At 47.4% G+C, this 16,413-nt stretch overlaps 1 pseudogene; it reads left to right on the top strand.

Annotated features, from left to right (window-relative positions):
• The window catches only part of LOC148142216 (uncharacterized), a 68,260-nt pseudogene that overhangs the window by 18,815 nt on the left and 33,032 nt on the right, over window positions 1–16,413 (top strand).

Below are 16,413 nucleotides of genomic sequence, written 5' to 3'. Positions count from 1 at the left end.
GATGCTGTCTGACCTGCTGTGCTCTTCCAGCACCACTCAGATCTAGACTCTGATTTCTGGCATCTACAGTCCTCATTTTTGCCAGGGTTTTATAGAGCTGCAGCATAACCTCGTGGCTCTTAAACTCAATCCTCCTGCTAATGAAAGCCAACACACCATACACCTTCTTTAACAACCCTATCCACTTGGGTGGCAACTTTGAGGGATTTATGTATGTGTATCCCAAGATCCCACTGTTCCTCCACACTGCCAAGAATTCTGTCTCTAACCCTGTATTCAACACTTGAGAGAGTTTAGAAAAGATTCACAAGGATATTGCCAGGGTTGGAGGATTTGAGCTACAGGGAGAGGCTGAACAGGCTGGGGCTGTTTTCCCTGGAGCGTCGGAGGCTGAGGGGTGACCTTATAGAGGGTTATGAAATCACAAGGGGCATGGATAGGATAAATAGGCAAAGTCTTTCCCCGGGGCAGGGGCATCCAAAACTAGACGGCGTAGGTTTAGGTGAGAGGGGAAAAATATAAAAGAGACCAAAGGGGCAACTTTTTCACGCAGAGGGTGGTATGTGTGTGGACTGAGCTGCCAGAGGATGTGGTGGAGGCTGATACAATTGCAACATTTAAGAGGCATTTGGATGGGTATATGAATAGGAAGGGTTTGGAGGGATATGGGCCGGGTGCTGGCAGGTGGGACTAGATTGGGTTGGGATATCAGCATGGATGAGATGGATGAAAGGGTCTGTTACCATGTTGTACATGCCCTTGATTCTATGACTCTAATAGCACAGTCTCACTATCAGGAGATGCAGTGGCAGACTGGTACTGTCAATGGGCTGACAATCCAGAACTCCCAGGTTAATGTTCTGGGACATGGGTTTGAATCTCAACATGGCAGTGGTAGATTTTGAATTCATGTTTTAAAAATCAGAAATTACAGAGCTTGTTTAATGGTGACAATGTATCTCCTTTTGTAAAAATCCACTTGGTTCACTCATGTCACTCACTGGTGGACATCTCCCATCCTTACCTGGTCTGGCCTACACGTGACTCCAGACCCACATCCAATGCAGTTGATTCTTGAACATCTCATGAACAAATTAAAAAGAATAGAGTGTCTTGTAACCCAATAATTGCAGCAGCTGTGGGCAATTGTAATCTCCATTTATATTGCTCAATGCAATTCTTCATTAATTTTCTTAATCCAAAGATGTACAGGTCAGGTGCATTGGCCATTCTAAATTGTCCATAGTGTTCAGGGATGTTTGGGGTAGTCAGGGGAAAATATAGGGCAATGGGTCTGGGTGGGTTACTCTTTGGAGGTTTGGTGTGGACTTGTTGGGCTGAAGGGCCTGTTTCCACACTGAAGGGATTCTGATTCTAATTCTAACAGAGTGGGCAATGGATGTATTTGAGACAATTTTCTAAATTTACAGCCAACTAGAGAACAAGATATTTCTGATTAAATCTCATTTCTTGTTTCAATCCAATTCAACATAGTCTCCTCCTCCTTTCAGTCACAGCTGCAGTTTTCCCTTCCCCCAATGAAGGCAAATCCTGCGTCTGTATTTAATACCTCGGGACTTGACTCCTTGAACGGAGTGCATCCAGCACATGAACAAGCCTCACTCATTGCTTACCAATCATTTAACTTGTTGGCTGTTGCATTGGGAGGGAAATGGGTATCTGGTGTGTGTGTGTTACTTGGGCTTGTCATAGCCTGTGGTCAGCACAGTATCTCAGTGGGTGGCACGATATCTCAGTGGGTGGCACGATATCTCAGTGGGTGGCACGGTGACTCAGTGGTTAGCTTCACAGTGCCAGGGGCCCAAGTGCAATTCCAAACTTTGGTGGAACTTTTGTTCATTCTCTCCATATCTGCGTGGGTTTCCTCCCACAGTCCGAAGCTGTGCATATGAGGGGGATTGGCCAAGGGAAATGTGGGGTTACAGGGATGGGGTACATCTGGGTGGGATGCTCTTGGGAGGGCCAGCGTGGACTCAATGGGCCAAATAGCCTGTTACAGCAATGTAGGGATCCTACGTGGATGTTAATCATTTTCCATTGTACATCAGGAGGGTTTGGAATCGCCTGGAGAATGTAGACGAGAGACGATGGAGCTGGGAAACTTACAGCTCGAGAACCACAAGCTCCAACAGACAGAAGAGGTAAGGAGAGCTGTCACCATCAGGACCTTGCATTCTCTCTGGGAAGATCGACCAGAGGGCTCCAATGTCACTCCCTACGGAGTCTGTGTAAATGGGTCAGTCTTGAATGAATTGGATGAGCTGTGAAATTACGACCAAAATCTGTCAGACAGTGAGGTTAGGCTGCATTTGTTAATCATTAGAGAAAGTGTCACTGACAAGGAATTCACAATAAATTCCTTCACATTCTCTCTCTCCGTCTGTCATTGTTTCCCTTTCTGTCCTGCACTTTCACTATTTTTATGACTCACTGATCTGCCCCTTTCTCCCATTCCCCTCCCCCACACTCCTGCATTCTTCCTGTCTCCCAGGTTACTGCTTCTCCAACCCTTCTCTCTGTTTTGCCCTTGCTCTTTTTCTCTGTCCTATTTTTTCTATCTATCTATCAGCCTTTTCATTGTTGGCCTTACACCCATTGCTCAGTACCTTTCACTTCTTTTCCTTTTTATACCATCTCTTTCTTTCTCCCTCACTCTGACCACCTTGTTTAGAGAAATGTTTTTATACCTTATACAATCTGACTGGCCAGAGTCACATATCTTCTCAAGTAGCTACTTCCACTTAAAACCGTTGTCATTAAACACACCGGATGGAACTCCCGGCTCTCTCTGTCCCTCATGGTGGCACAGTGGTTAGCACTGCTGCCTCACAGCGCCAGAGACCCGGGTTCAATTCCCGCCTCAGGCGACTGACTGTGTGGAGTTTGCACACTTTCCCCGTGTCTGCGTGGGTTTCCTCCGGGTGCTCCGGTTTCCTCCCACAGTCACAAAGATGTCCAGGTTAAGATGGATTGGCCATGGGGTAGTGTCCAGGGATGTGCAGGTTAGGGTGGATTGGCCATGGGATAGTGTCCAGGGATGTGCAGGTTAGGGTGGATTGGCCATGGGAAATTGCCTCATAGTGTTCAGGGATGTTTAGGTTAGATGGAAAATACAGGATTATAGGGATAGGGTAGAGAGTGGGTGTGTGTGGGATACTCTTGATGGGCTGAATACCTGATTCCACACTTTAGGGAATTCTATGATTCACTTTCTCACTCCCTCTCATTCTCCAGTGCTGCCTCTGAATGCCTTGAAAAATGTTCTTCTCTTTACCAGGGTCCTGGTCAGACTGGCCCTCCACTGGCATCAGGATCTCTTGATGATGGTCTGGAAAGCTGGATCAGTGACATTGAAGACGTGACAGCCAATCAGAGGCCTCCCTCCTCCAAGCTGGAGGTAGTGAAAGCACAATTACAGGGACAGAAGGTAAGGGTCTTGTTCAGGCAGACATCTCGGAGATATTCTGTGCGAGAGACCTTCCATGGACAATGTAGAGTACTCGCACCGTCTAAGACTAATGGCCACAATCTGAGGCAGTTACTCAGTCTTTAGACTGAGCTGGTCATTACTGATTCTGGACAGAGAGTGAAGGGACTGACTGCAGGGAGCAGTTTCAGCATTGAAGGAACGGCGATACATTTCCCAGCCAGGATGGGGAGTGACTTGGAGGGGAACATGCAGGGGGTGGTATTCCCATGTATCAGCTGCCCTTGTCCTTCAAGATGGAAGTGGCCATGGGTTTGGAAGGTGTTGTCTGAGGATCTTGGTCAAAACAACACTGAAGGACAATATAAAATAGAGTGTAAAATTCTAAAGGGGGTGCAGAGGGTCCTGGGGGTATATGTAATGTATCATTGAAGGTGGCAGGACCGGGGGAGAGAGCAGTTAATAAAGCAGACAGTACCTTCGCCTTTATTACCGGGGCAGAGAGTACAATAGCAGGGGGGTGATGTTGAACTTGTCCAGGACCCTTGTGGGTCCTCAGCTGGAATATTGTGTACAGGGTGTGGGCCCCACATTATAGGAAAGATGGGAATGCATTGGAGAGAGTGCAGGAAGTGATTTACAGGAATGGTTTCCGGAATGAGAAACTTCAGGGATGGGGGGGAGATTGAAGACGTTGGGACGGTTCTCCCCAGAGAGAGGGGCGACTGGGAGGGAGATCTGGTAGAGGTTTACAAAACCAAGAGCAGAGCTGGACAGAGCAGACAGGGAGAAACAGTCCCTGCTTGTACCAGGAAGAAGAACATGAGGGGCATTGACATAAGGAAAAAAAAACCTTTCTCACTTAGTGAGTAGAGTCTGGAATGTACTGCCTGAGAGTGTGGGGAACTGGACAAAGTGGCTAAAAGGGGAAACTATGGATGGTTGCAGTGTGAAGTCAAGAGACAGCCACTGACTGAAGTACTCCTTCAGTGAGCCAGTACAGACACTGCAGGATAAATCGCCTCCTTCTGGCCGATGTTGACCCAGTGGGTGTGTACAACAATGAGTGACTGTGGGTGTGTACAGCAATGAGTGAGTGTGTACAGCAGTGGGTGTGTACAGCAGTGAGTGAGTGTGTACAGCAGTGGGTGTGTACAACAATGAGTGACTGTGGGTGTGTACAGCAATGAGTGAGTGTGTACAGCAGTGGGTGTGTACAGCAGTGAGTGAGTGTGTACAGCAGCGAGTTTGTACAGTAATGAGTGAGTGAGAGTGTGTACAGCAGTGGGTGTGTATAGCAGTGGGTGTGTACTGCAATGTGTGAGTGTGGGTGTGTATAGCAGTGGGTGTGTATAACAGTTGGTGTGTACAGCAGTGAGTGAGTGAGAGTGTGTATAGCAGTGGGTGTGTTCCACACTGAGTGAGTGTGGTGTGTATAGCAGTGAATATGGGTGTGTAAAGCAGTGGCTGTGTATAGCAGTGGGTGTGTATAACCGTGAGTGAATCTGGGTGTGTATAGCAGTGAGTGTGTATAGCAGTGAGTATGTACAGCAATGAGTGAGTGTGAGTGTGTATAGCAGTGAGTGTGTATAGGAATGAGTGAGTGAGAGTGTATACAGCAGTGAGTGTGTCCAGCAGTGTGTATGAACAGTAATGGGTGAGTGTGTTAGCAGTGAGTGTGTGTAGTAGTGAATGTGTACAGCAATGAGTGAGTGTGATTGTGTATAGCAGTGAGTGTGTACAGCAGTGGGTGTGTACAGCAATGTGTGAGTGTGTACAGCAATGAGTGAGTGTGTACAGCAATGAGTGAGTGTGGGTGTGTATAGCAGTGGGTGTGTATAGCAGTGGGTGTGTTCAGCAATGAGTGAGTGTAAGTGTGTACAGCAGTGCGCGTGTGTCCAGCAGTGTGTGTGAACAGCAATGAGTGAGTGTGTTAGCAGTGAGTGTGTACGGCAATGAGTGATTGTGTACAACAATGGGTGTGTACAGCAAAGAGTGGGTGTGGGTGTGTGCAGCAGTGGTGTGTACAGCAATGAGTGAGTGTGATGTGTATAGCAGTGGGTGTGTGCATCATTGAGTGAGTGTGAGTGTGTATAGCAGTGGGTGTGTACAGCAATGAGTGAGTGTGTACAGCAATGAGTGAGTGTGGGTGTGTATAGCGGTGGGTGTGTATAGCAGTGGGTGTGTTCAGCAATGAGTGAGTGTGAGTGTGTACAGCAGTGGGTGTGTACAGCAGTGGGTGTGTACAGCAATGAGTGCGGGAGTACAGCCATGGGTGTGTACAGCAGTGAGTGTGTACAGCAATTAGTGAGTGTGTATAGCAGTGTGTGTGTATAGCAGTGGGTGTGTATAACAGTGGGTGTGTACAGCAATGAGTGAGTGTGGGTGTTTACAGCAATGAGGAGTGTGTATAGCAGTGTGTGTGTACAGCAGTGAGTGAGTGTAAGTGTGTACAGCAGTGCGCGTGTGTCCAGCAGTGTGTGTGAACAGCAATGAGTGAGTGTGTTAGCAGTGAGTGTGTACGGCAATGAGTGATTGTGTACAACAATGGGTGTGTACGCAAAGAGTGGGTGTGGGTGTGTGCAGCAGTGGTGTGTACAGCAATGAGTGAGTGTGATGTGTATAGCAGTGGGTGTGTGCATCAATGAGTGAGTGTGTGTGTGTATAGCAGTGGGTGTGTACAGCTGTGGGTGTGTAAAGCAATGATTGTGTGTGAGTGTGTATAGCAGTGAATGTACAGCACTGAGTGAGTGTGGATGTGTATAGCAGTGGGTGTGTACAGCAGTGGGTGTGTACAGCAATGAGTGAATGTGAGTGTGTATAGCACTGGGTGTGTACAGCAATGAGTGAGTGTGAGTGTGTACAGTAGTGGGTGTGTACAGCAATGAATGAGTGTATATAGCAGTGAGTGTGTATAGCAGTTGGTGGGTACAGGCATGAGTGAGTGACAGTGTGAATAGCAGTAGGTGTGTACAGCAATGAGTGAGTGTGAGTGTGCATAGCAGTGGGTGTGTACAGCAGTGTATGTGTACAGCAATGAGTGAATGTGAGTGTGTGAGTGTGTATAGCAGTGGGTGTGTATAGCAATGAGTGAGTGTGGTGTGTATCCAGTGGGTGTGTATAGCAGTGAGTGTGTACTGCAATGAGTGAGTGTGAGTGTGTATAGCACTGGGTGTGTACAGCAAGTGAGTGTGGGTGTGAATGTGTATAGCAATGAGTGTGTATAGCAGTGGGTGTGTACAGCACTGAGTGAGTGTGGGTGTGTATAGCAGTGGGTGTGTATAGCAGTGCGTGTGTACAGCACTGAGTGAGTGTGGCTGTGTATAGCAGTGATTCCTGAAGAAGGGCTTATGGCCGAAACATCGATTCTCCTGCTCCTTGGATGCTGCCTGACCTGCTGCGCTTTTCCAGCAACACATTTTCAGCTGTGTACAGCAATGAGTGAGTGTAAGTGTGTACAGCAGTGAGTATGTCCAGCAGTGTGTGTGAACAGCAATGAGTGAGTGTGTTAGCAGTGAGTGTGTGTAGTCGTGAATGTGTACAGCAATGAGTGAATGTGAGTGTGTATTGCAGTGGGTGTGTATAACAGTGGGCGTGTACTGCAATGAGTGATTGTGAGTGTGTATAGCAGTGAGTGTGTATAGCAGTGGGTGTACAGCAATGAGTGAGTGTGGGTGTGTAAAGCAATGATTGAGTGTGTACAGTAGTGGGTGTGTACAGTGGTGAGTGTGTAAAGCAGTGAGTGTGAGTGAGTATAGCAGTGGGTGTGTATAGCAATGAGTGAGTGAGAGTGTGTCCAGCAGTGTGTGTGAACAGTAATGAGTGAGTGTGTTAGCAGTGAGTGTGTGTTGTAGTGAATGTGTACAGCAATGAATGATTGTGAGTGTGTATAGCAGTGAGTGTGTATTGCAGTGGGTGTGTACAGCAATGAGTGAGTGTGTACAGTAGTGGGTGTGTACAGCGGTGAGTGTGTACAGCAGTGAGTGTGTATAGCAGTTGGTGGGTACAGGCATGAGTGAGTGACAGTGTGATTAACAGTAGGTGTGTATAGCAATGAGTGAGTGTGAGTGTGTATAGCAGTGTGTGTGTACAGCAGTGTGTGTGTGTACAACAATGAGTGAATGTGAGTGTGTATAGCAGTGTGTGTGTACAGCAGTGTGTGTGTGTATAGCAATGAGTGAATGTGAGTGTGTATAGCAGTGCGTGTGTACAGCACTGAGTGAGTGTGGGTGTGTATAGCAGTGGGTGTGAATAGCACTGGGTGTGTACAGCAATGAGTGAGTGTGGGTGTGTATAGCAGTAGGTATGTACAGCATTGGGTGGGTACAGGCATGAGTGAGTCACAGTGTGAATAGCAGTGGGTGTGTACAGCAATGAGTGAGTGTGATTGTGTATAGCAGTGAGCGTGTTCAGCAGTGAGTGTGTACCGCAATGAGTGTGTGGGTGTGTACAGCAATGAGTGAGTGTGTACAGCAGTGGGTGTGTACAGCAGTGAGTGAGTGTGTACAGCAGTGAGTATGTGCAGCAATGAGTGAGTGAGAGTGTGTACAGCAGTGGGTGTGTATAGCAATGAATGAGTGTGGTGTGTATCCAGTGGATGTGTATAGCAGTGGGTGTGTACTGCAATGAGTGAGTGTGGGTGTGTATAGCACTGGGTGTGTATAACAGTGGGTGTGTACAGCAGTGAGTGAGTGAGAGTGTGTATAGCAGTGGGTGTGGGTGTGTAAAGCAGTGGGTGTGTATAGCAGTGGGTGTGTATAACCGTGAGTGAATCTGCGTGTGTATAGCAGTGAGTGTGTATAGCAGTGAGTATGTACAGCAATGAGGGAGTGTGAGTGTGTACAGCAGTGGGTGTGTACAGCAGTGAGTATATACAGCAATGAGGGAGTGTGAGTGTGTATAGCAGTGAGTGTGTAAAGCAGTGAGTGTGAGTGAGTATAGCAGTGGGTGTGTACAGCAATGAGTGAGTGAGAGTGTGTACAGCAGTGAGTGTGAACAGTAATGAGTGAGTGTGTTAGCAGTGAGTGTGTGTTGTAGTGAATGTGTACAGCAATGATTGAGTGTGAGTGTGTATAGCAGTGGATGTGTACAGCAGTGGGTGTGTACAGTAATGAGTGAGTGTGTATAGCAGTGTGTGTGTATAGCAGTGGGTGTGTATAACAGTGGGTGTGTATAACAGTGGGTGAGTGTGGGTGTTTACAGGAATGAGGAGTGTGTATAGCAGTGAATGTGTAAGCTGTGAGTGAGTGTAAGTGTGTACAGCAGTGCGCGTGTGTCCAGCAGTGTGTGTGAACAGCAATGAGTGAGTGTGAGTGTGTACAGCAGTGGGTGTGTAAAGCAATGGGTGTGTGTGGGTGTGTACAGCAATGAGTGAGTGTGATGTCTATAGCAGTGGGTGTGTACAGCAATGAGTGGGTGTGGGTGTGTGCAGCAGTGGGTATGTACAGCAATGAGTGAGTGTGGTGTGTATAGCAGTGAGTGTGTACAGCAATGAGTGAGTGTGGGTGTGTATAGCAGTGGGTGTGTACAGCAGTGGGTGTGTACAGCAATGAGTGAGTGTGAGTGTGTATAGCAATGAGTGTGTATAGCAGTGAGTGTGTACAGCAATGAGTGAGTGTGTGTCCAGCAGTGCGCGTGTGTTCAGCAGTCTGAGTGAACAGCAATGACAGAGTGTGTAGTAGTGAATGTGTACAGCAATGAGTGAGTGACAGTGGGAATAGCAGTAGGTGTGTACAGCAATGAGTGAGTGTGAGTGTGTATAGCAGTGGGTGTGTACAGCAGTGGGTGTGTACAGCAATGAGTGAATGTGAGTTTGTGTAGAGTGGGTGTGTATAGCAATGAGTGAGTGTGAGTGTATATAGCAATGAGTGTGTATAGCAGTGGGTGTGTACAGCAAGAGGTGTGTACAGAGGTGAGTGTGTACAGCAGTGAGTGTGTTCAGCAATGAGTGAATGTGAGTGTGTATAGCAGTGGGTGTGTACAGCAGTGGGTGTGTATAGCAATGAATGAGTGTGGTGTTTATCCAGTGGATGTGTATAGCAGTAGGTGTGTACTGCAATGGGTAAGTGTGAGTGTGTACAGCAGTGAGTGTGTGTATAGCAGTGGGTGTGTATAGCAATGAGTGAGTGTGGGTGTGTACAGCAATGAGTGAGTGTGTATCGCAGTGGGTGTGTACAGCAGTGAGTGTGTACAGCAATTAGTGAATGTGAGTGTGTATAGCAGTGGGTGTGTACAGCAATGATTGAGTGTATATAGCAGTGAGTGTGTATAGCAGTTGGTGGGTACAGGCATCAGTGAGTGACAGTGTGAATAGCAGTAGGTGTGTATAGCAATGAGTGAGTGTGTATAGCAGTGGGTGTGTACAGCAATGAGTGAATGTGAGTGTGTACAGCAATGAGTGTGTACAGCAGTGAGTGAGTGAGAGTGTATACAGCAGTGGGTGTGTATAGCAATGAATGAGTGTGTGTGTATAGCAGTGAGTGTGTATAGCAGTGGGTGTGTACAGCAATGAGTGAGTGTGGGTGTGTACAGCAATGAGTGAGCGTGTACCTCAGTGGGTGTGTACAGCGGTGAATGTGTACAACAATGAGTGAATGTGAGTGTGTATAGCAGTGGGTGTGTACGATAATGAGTGAGTGTGGGTGTGTGCAGCAGTGGGTGTGAACAGTAATGAGTGAGTGTGAGTGTGTATAGCAGTGAGTGTGTACAGAGTGGGTGTGCACTGCAATGAGTGAGTGTGGGCATGTACAGCAATGAGTGACTGTGTACAGCAGTGGGTGTGTACAGTAATGAGTGAGTGTGGGTGTGTGCAGCAGTGGGTGTGAACAGTAAAGAGTGAGTGTGAGTGTGTATAGCTGTGGGTGTATACAGCAGTGGGTGTGTACAGCAATAAGTGAGTGTGAGTGTGTATAGAAGTGAATGAGTACAGCAGTGGGTGTGTATAGCAATGAGTGGCTGTGGGTGTGTACAGCAATGAGAGAGTGTGAGTGTGTATAGCAGTGTTTGTATAGCAGTGGGTGGGTACAGCAGTGGTTGGGTATATGCATGAGTGAGTCACAGTGTGAATAGCAGTGGGTGTGTATAGCAATGAGTGAGTGTGATTGTGTATAGCAGTGAGTGTGTTCAGCAGTGGGTGTGTATAGCCATGAGTGAGTGTGTGTACAGTAGTGAGTGTGTCCAACAGTGTGTGAACAGAAATGAGTGAGTGTGTTAGCAGTGAGTGTGTGTAGTAGTGAATGTGTACAGCAATGAGTGAGTGTGACAGTGTATAGCAGTGGGTGTGTACAGCAGTGAGTATGTACAGCAATGAGGGAGTGTGAGTGTGTATAGCAGTGGGTGTGTACAGCAATGAGTGTGTACAGCAATGAGTGAATGTAGTGTGTATAGCAGTGAGTGTGTACAGCAGTGAGTGAGTGAGTGTATGTACAGCAGTGGGTGTGTTTAGCAATGAATGAGTGTAGTGTGTATCCAGTGGGTATGTATAACAGTAGGTGTGTACTCCAATGAGTGAGTGTGAGTGTGTATAGCAGTGGGTGTGTAGAGCAATGAGTGAGTGTGGGTGTGTACAGCAATGAGTGGGCGTGTACAGCAGTGAGTGAGTGAGAGTGTGTACAGCAATGAGTGGGCGTGTACAGCAGTGAGTGAGTGAGAGTGTGTACAGCAGTGGGTGTGTTTAGCAATGAATGAGTGTGGTGTGTATAGCAGTGAGTGTGTACAGCGGTGAGTGTGTACAGCAATGAGTGAATGTGAGTGTGTATAGCAGTGGGTGTGTACAGCAATGAGTGAGTGTATATAGCAGGGAGTGTGTACAGCAGTATGCGTGTATAGCAATGAGTGAGTGTAGTGTGTATTCAGTGGGTGTGTATAGCAGTGAGTGTGTACTGCAATGTGAGAGTGTGAGTATGTATAGCAGTGGGTGTGTACAGCAATGAGTGAGTCTGAGTGTGTATAGCAGTGAGTGTGTACAGCAGTGGGTGTGTACAGCAATGAGTGAGTCTTAGCGTGTATAGCAGTGAGTGTGTACAGCAGTGGGTGTGTACAGCAATGAGTGAGTGTGGGCATGTACAGCAATGAGTGAGTGTGTACAGCAGTGGGTGTGTACAATAATGAGTGAGTGTGGGTGTGTATAGCAGTGAGTGTGTACAGCAGTGAGTATGTACAGCAATGAGTGAGTGTGAGTGTGTATAGCTGTGAGTGTGTAAAGCAGTGAGTGAGTGTGGGTGCATATGGCAGTGGGTGTGTATAGCAATGAGTGAGTGAGAGTGTGTATGGCAATGTGGGTGTACAGCAGTGTGTGTGAACAGAAATTAGTGAGTTTGTTAGCAGTGAGTGTGTGTAGTAGTGAATGTGCACAGCAATGAGTGAGTGTGACAGTGTATAGCAGTGGGTGTGTATAGTAGTGAGTGTGTACAGCAATGATGGAGTGTGAGTGTGTATAGCAGTGAGTGTGTACAGCAGTGAGTGAAGTGAGAGGGTGTACAGCAGTGGGTGTGTTTAGCAATGAATGAGTGTGGTGTGTATCTAGTGGGTATGTATAGCAGTAGGTGTGTACTGCAATGTGTGAGTGTGAGTGTATATAGCAGTGGGTGTGTACAGCAATGAGTGAGCATGTACAGCAGTGAGTGAGTGAGAGTGTGTACAGCAGTGGGTGTGTTTAGCAATGAATGAGTGTGGTGTGTATAGCAGTGAGTGTGTACAGCGGTGAATTATGTACAGCAATGAGTGAATGTGAGTGTGTATAGTAGTGGGTGTGTACAGCAATGAGTGAGTGTATATAGCAGTGGGTGTGTACAGCAATGAGTAGGTCTGAGTGTGTATAGCAGTGAGTGTGTACAGCAATGGGTGTGTACAGCAATGAGTGAGTGTGGGCATGTACAGCAATGAGTGAGTGTGTACGGCATTGGGTGTGTACAATAATGAGTGAGTGTGGGTGTGTGCAGCAGTGGGTGTGAATAGTACTGAGTGAGTGTTAATGTGTATAGCAGTGAGTGTGTACAGAGTGGGTGTGTACAGCAATGAGTGAGTGTGGGCGTGTACAGCAATGAGTGACTGTGTACAGCAGTGGGTGTGTACAGTAATGAGTGAGTGTGGGTGTGTGCAGCAGTGGGTGTGAACAGTAATGAGTGAGTGTGAGTGTGTATAGCAGTGGGTGTATACAGCAGTGGGTGTGTACAGCAATAAGTGAGTGTGAGTGTGTATAGAAGTGAATGTGTACAGCAGTGGGTGTGTACAGCAATGAGTGGCTGTGGGTGTGTACAGCAATGAGAGAGTGTGAGTGTGTATAGCAGTGTGTGTATAGCAGTGGGTGGGTACAGCAATGAGAGAGTGTGAGTGTGTATAGCAGTGTGTGTATAGCAGTGGGTGGGTACAGCAGTGGTTGGGTACATGCATGAGTGAGTCACAGTGTGAATAGCAGTGGGTGTGTATAGCAATGAGTGAGTGTGGGTGTGTACAGAAATGAGTGAGTGTGTACAACAGTGGGTGTGTATAGCAATGAGTGAGTGAGAGTGTGTACAGCAGTGAGTGTGTCCAGCAGTGTGTGTGAACAGAAATGAGTGTGTGTTAGCAGTGAGTGTGTATAGCAGTGGGTGTGTACAGCAATGAGTGAGTGTGACTGTGTTTTGCAGTGGGTGTGTACAGCAGTGAGTGTGTACAGCAATGAGGGAGTGTGAGTGTGTATAGCAGTGGGTGTGTACAGCAGTGAGTATGTACAGCAGTGAGTGAGTGTGGGCGTGTACAGCAGTGAGTGACTGTGTACAGCAGTGGGTGTGTACAGTAATGAGTGAGTGTGGGTGTGTGCAGCAGTGGGTGTGAACAGTAATGAGTGAGTGTGAGTGTGTATAGCAGTGGGTGTATACAGCAGTGGGTGTGTACAGCAATAAGTGAGTGAGAGTGTGTATAGAAGTGAATGTGTACAGCAGTGGGTGTGTACAGCAATGAGTGGCTGTGGGTGTGTACAGCAATGAGAAAGTGTGAGTGTGTATAGCAGTGTGTGTATAGCAGTGGGTGGGTACAGCAATGAGTGGCTGTGGGTGTGTACAGCAATGAGAGAGTGTGAGTGTGTATAGCAGTGGGTGGGTACAGCAGTTGTTGGGTACATGCATGAGTGAGTCACAGTGTGAATAGCAGTGGGTGTGTATAGCAATGAGTGAGTGTGGGTGTGTACAGCAGTGGGTTTGTACAGCAGTGAGTGAGCGTGTACAGCAATGAGTGCGTCAGAGTGTGTATAGCAGTGAGTGTGTATAGCAGTGAGTGTATACAGCAGTGTGTACGTGCAGCAATGAGTGAGTGAGAGTGTGTACAGCAGTGGGCGTGTATAGCAATGAATGAGTGTGGTGTGTATCCAGTGAGTGTGTATAGCAGTGGATGTATACTGCAATGAGTGAGTGTGGGTGTGTATAGCAATGTGTGAGTGTGGGTGTGTATAGCAGTGGGTGTGTATAGCAGTGCGTGTGTACAGCAATGAGTGAGTGTGGGTGTGTATAGCAGTGAGCGTATATAGCACTGGGTGTGTACAGCAATGAGTGAGTGTGAATGTGTATAGCAATGAGTGTGTATAGCAGTGAGTGTGTACAGCACTGAGTGAGTGTGGGCATGTACAGCAATGAGTGAGTGTGTGCAGCAGTGGGTGTGTACAATAGTGAATTAGTGTCGGTGTGTGCAGCAGTGGGTGTGAACAGTAATGAGTGAGTGTGAGTGTGTATAGCAGTGAGTGTGTACAGCACTGAGTGAGTGTGGGTGTGTATAGCAGTAGGTGTGTACAGCATTGGGTGGGTACAGGCATGAGTGAGTCACAGTGTGAATAGCAGTGGGTGTGTACAGCAATGAGTGAGTGTGGGTGTGTACAGCAATGAGTGAGTGTGTACTACAGTGGGTGTGTACAGCAGTGAGTCAGTGTGTACAGCAGTGGGTTTGTACAGCAATGTGTGAGAAAGAGTGTGTACAGCAGTGGGTGTGTATAGCAATGAATGAGTGTGGTGTGTATCCAGTGGATGTGTATAGCAGTGGGTGTGTATAGCAGTGAGTGAGTGAGAGTGTGTATAGCAGTGGGTGTGTTTCGGAGTGAGTGAGTGTGGTGTGTATAGCAGTGGATGTGGGTGTGTAAAGCAGTGGGTGTGTATAGCAGTGGATGTGTATAACCGCGAGTGAATCTGGGTGTGTATAGCAATGAGTGTGTACAGCAGTGAGTATGTACAGCAATGAGGGAGTGAGAGTGTGTATAGCAGTGAGTGTGTAAATCAGTGAGTGAGTGTGGGTGTGTACAGCTGTGGGCATGTATAGCAATGAGTGAGAGTGTGTATGGCAGTGTGTGTGTACAGCAGTGTGTGTACAGCAATGAAGGAGTGTGAGTGTGTGTAGCAGTGAGTGTGTAAAGCAGTGAGTGAGTGTGGGTGTGTATAGCAGTGGGTGTGTACAGCAATGAGTGAGTGTGAATGTGTACAGCAATGAGTGTGTATAGCAATGAGTGAGTGTGGGTGTGTATAGCAGTGGGTGTGCACAGCAGTGGGTGTGTACACCAATGAGTGAGTGTGAGTGTGTATAGCAGTGGGTGTGCACAGCAGTGGGTGTGTACAGCAATGAGTGAGTGTGAGTGTGTATAGCAGTGAGTGTGTACAGCAGTGAGTGTGTATAGCAGTGAGTGTGTACAGCAGTGGGTGTGTACCGCAATGAGTGAGTGTGGGTGTGTACAGCAATGAGTGAGTGTGAATGTGTACAGCAATGAGTGTGTATAGCAATGAGTGAGTGTGGTTGTGTATAGCAGTGGGTGTGCACAGCAGTGGGTGTGTACAGCAATGAGTGAGTGTGAGTGTGTATAGCAGTGGGTGTGCACAGCAGTGGGTGTGTACAGCAATGAGTGAGTTTGAGTGTGTATAGCAGTGAGTGTGTATAGCAATGAGTGAGTGTGGGTGTGTATAGCAGTGCGTGTGCACAGCAGTGGGTGTGTACAGCAATGAGTGAGTGTGAGTGTGTACAGCAGTGAGTGTGTATAGCAGTGAGTGTGTATAGCAGTGAGTGTGTACAGCAGTGGGTGTGTACCGCAATGAGTGAGTGTGGGTGTGTACAGCAATGAGTGAGTGTGTACAGCAGTGGGTGTGTACAGCAGTGAGTATGTACAGCAATGAGTGAGAGTGTGTACAGCAGTGGGTGTGTATAGCAATGAATGAGTGTGAGTGTGTACAGCAGTGGGTGTGTATAACAGTGGGTGTGTACAGCAGTGAGTGAGTGAGAGTGTGTATAGCAGTGGGTGTGTTTCGCACTGAGTGAGTGTGGTGTGTATAGCAGTGAATGTGGGTTGTGTAAAGCAGTGGGTGTGTATAGCAGTGGGTGTGTATAACCGTGAGTGAATATGGGTGTGTATAGCAGTGAGTGTGTACAGCAGTGAGTATGTACAGCAATGAGTGAGTGTGAGTGTGTATAGCAGTGGGGGTGTGTGTACACTAATGAGTGAGTGTGTGTATAGCAGTGAATTTGTAAAGCAGTGAGTGAGTGTGGGTGTGTATAGCAGTGGGTGTGTACAGCAATGAGTGAGTGTGGTTTTGTATGGCAGTGGGTGTGTATAGCAATGAGTGAGTGAGAGTGTATACAGCAGTGTGTGTGTACAGTAGTGTGTGTACAGCAATGAGGGAGTGTGAGTGTGTATAGCAGTGAGTGTGTAAAGCAGTGAGTGAGTGTGAGTGTGTGCAGCAGGTAGTGTGTACAGCAATGTGTGTGTACAGCAGTGGGTGTGTATAGCAGTGGGTGTGTATAGCAGTGGGTGTGTACGGCCATGAGTGAGTATGTGTAGCAATGAGTGAGTGTGGGTGTGTATAGCAGTGGGTGTGTAGAGCTGTGAGTGTGTATAGCAGTGTGTATAGCAGTGGGTGTCTAAAGCAATGAGTGAGTGAGAATGTGTACAGCAGTTGGTGTGTGAACAGCAATGAGTGAGTGTGTACAGCAGTGAGTGTGTAAAGCAGTGGGTGGGTACA

The sequence above is a fragment of the Chiloscyllium plagiosum genome, unplaced genomic scaffold, assembly GCF_037043375.1.
Source record: "Chiloscyllium plagiosum isolate Xiang-an unplaced genomic scaffold, Cpla_swu_hap1 HiC_scaffold_30, whole genome shotgun sequence".
NCBI lineage: Eukaryota > Metazoa > Chordata > Chondrichthyes > Orectolobiformes > Hemiscylliidae > Chiloscyllium > Chiloscyllium plagiosum.
The sequence above is the reverse complement of the archived record's forward strand: the minus strand, read 5'-3'. Positions and strand labels throughout refer to the sequence as shown.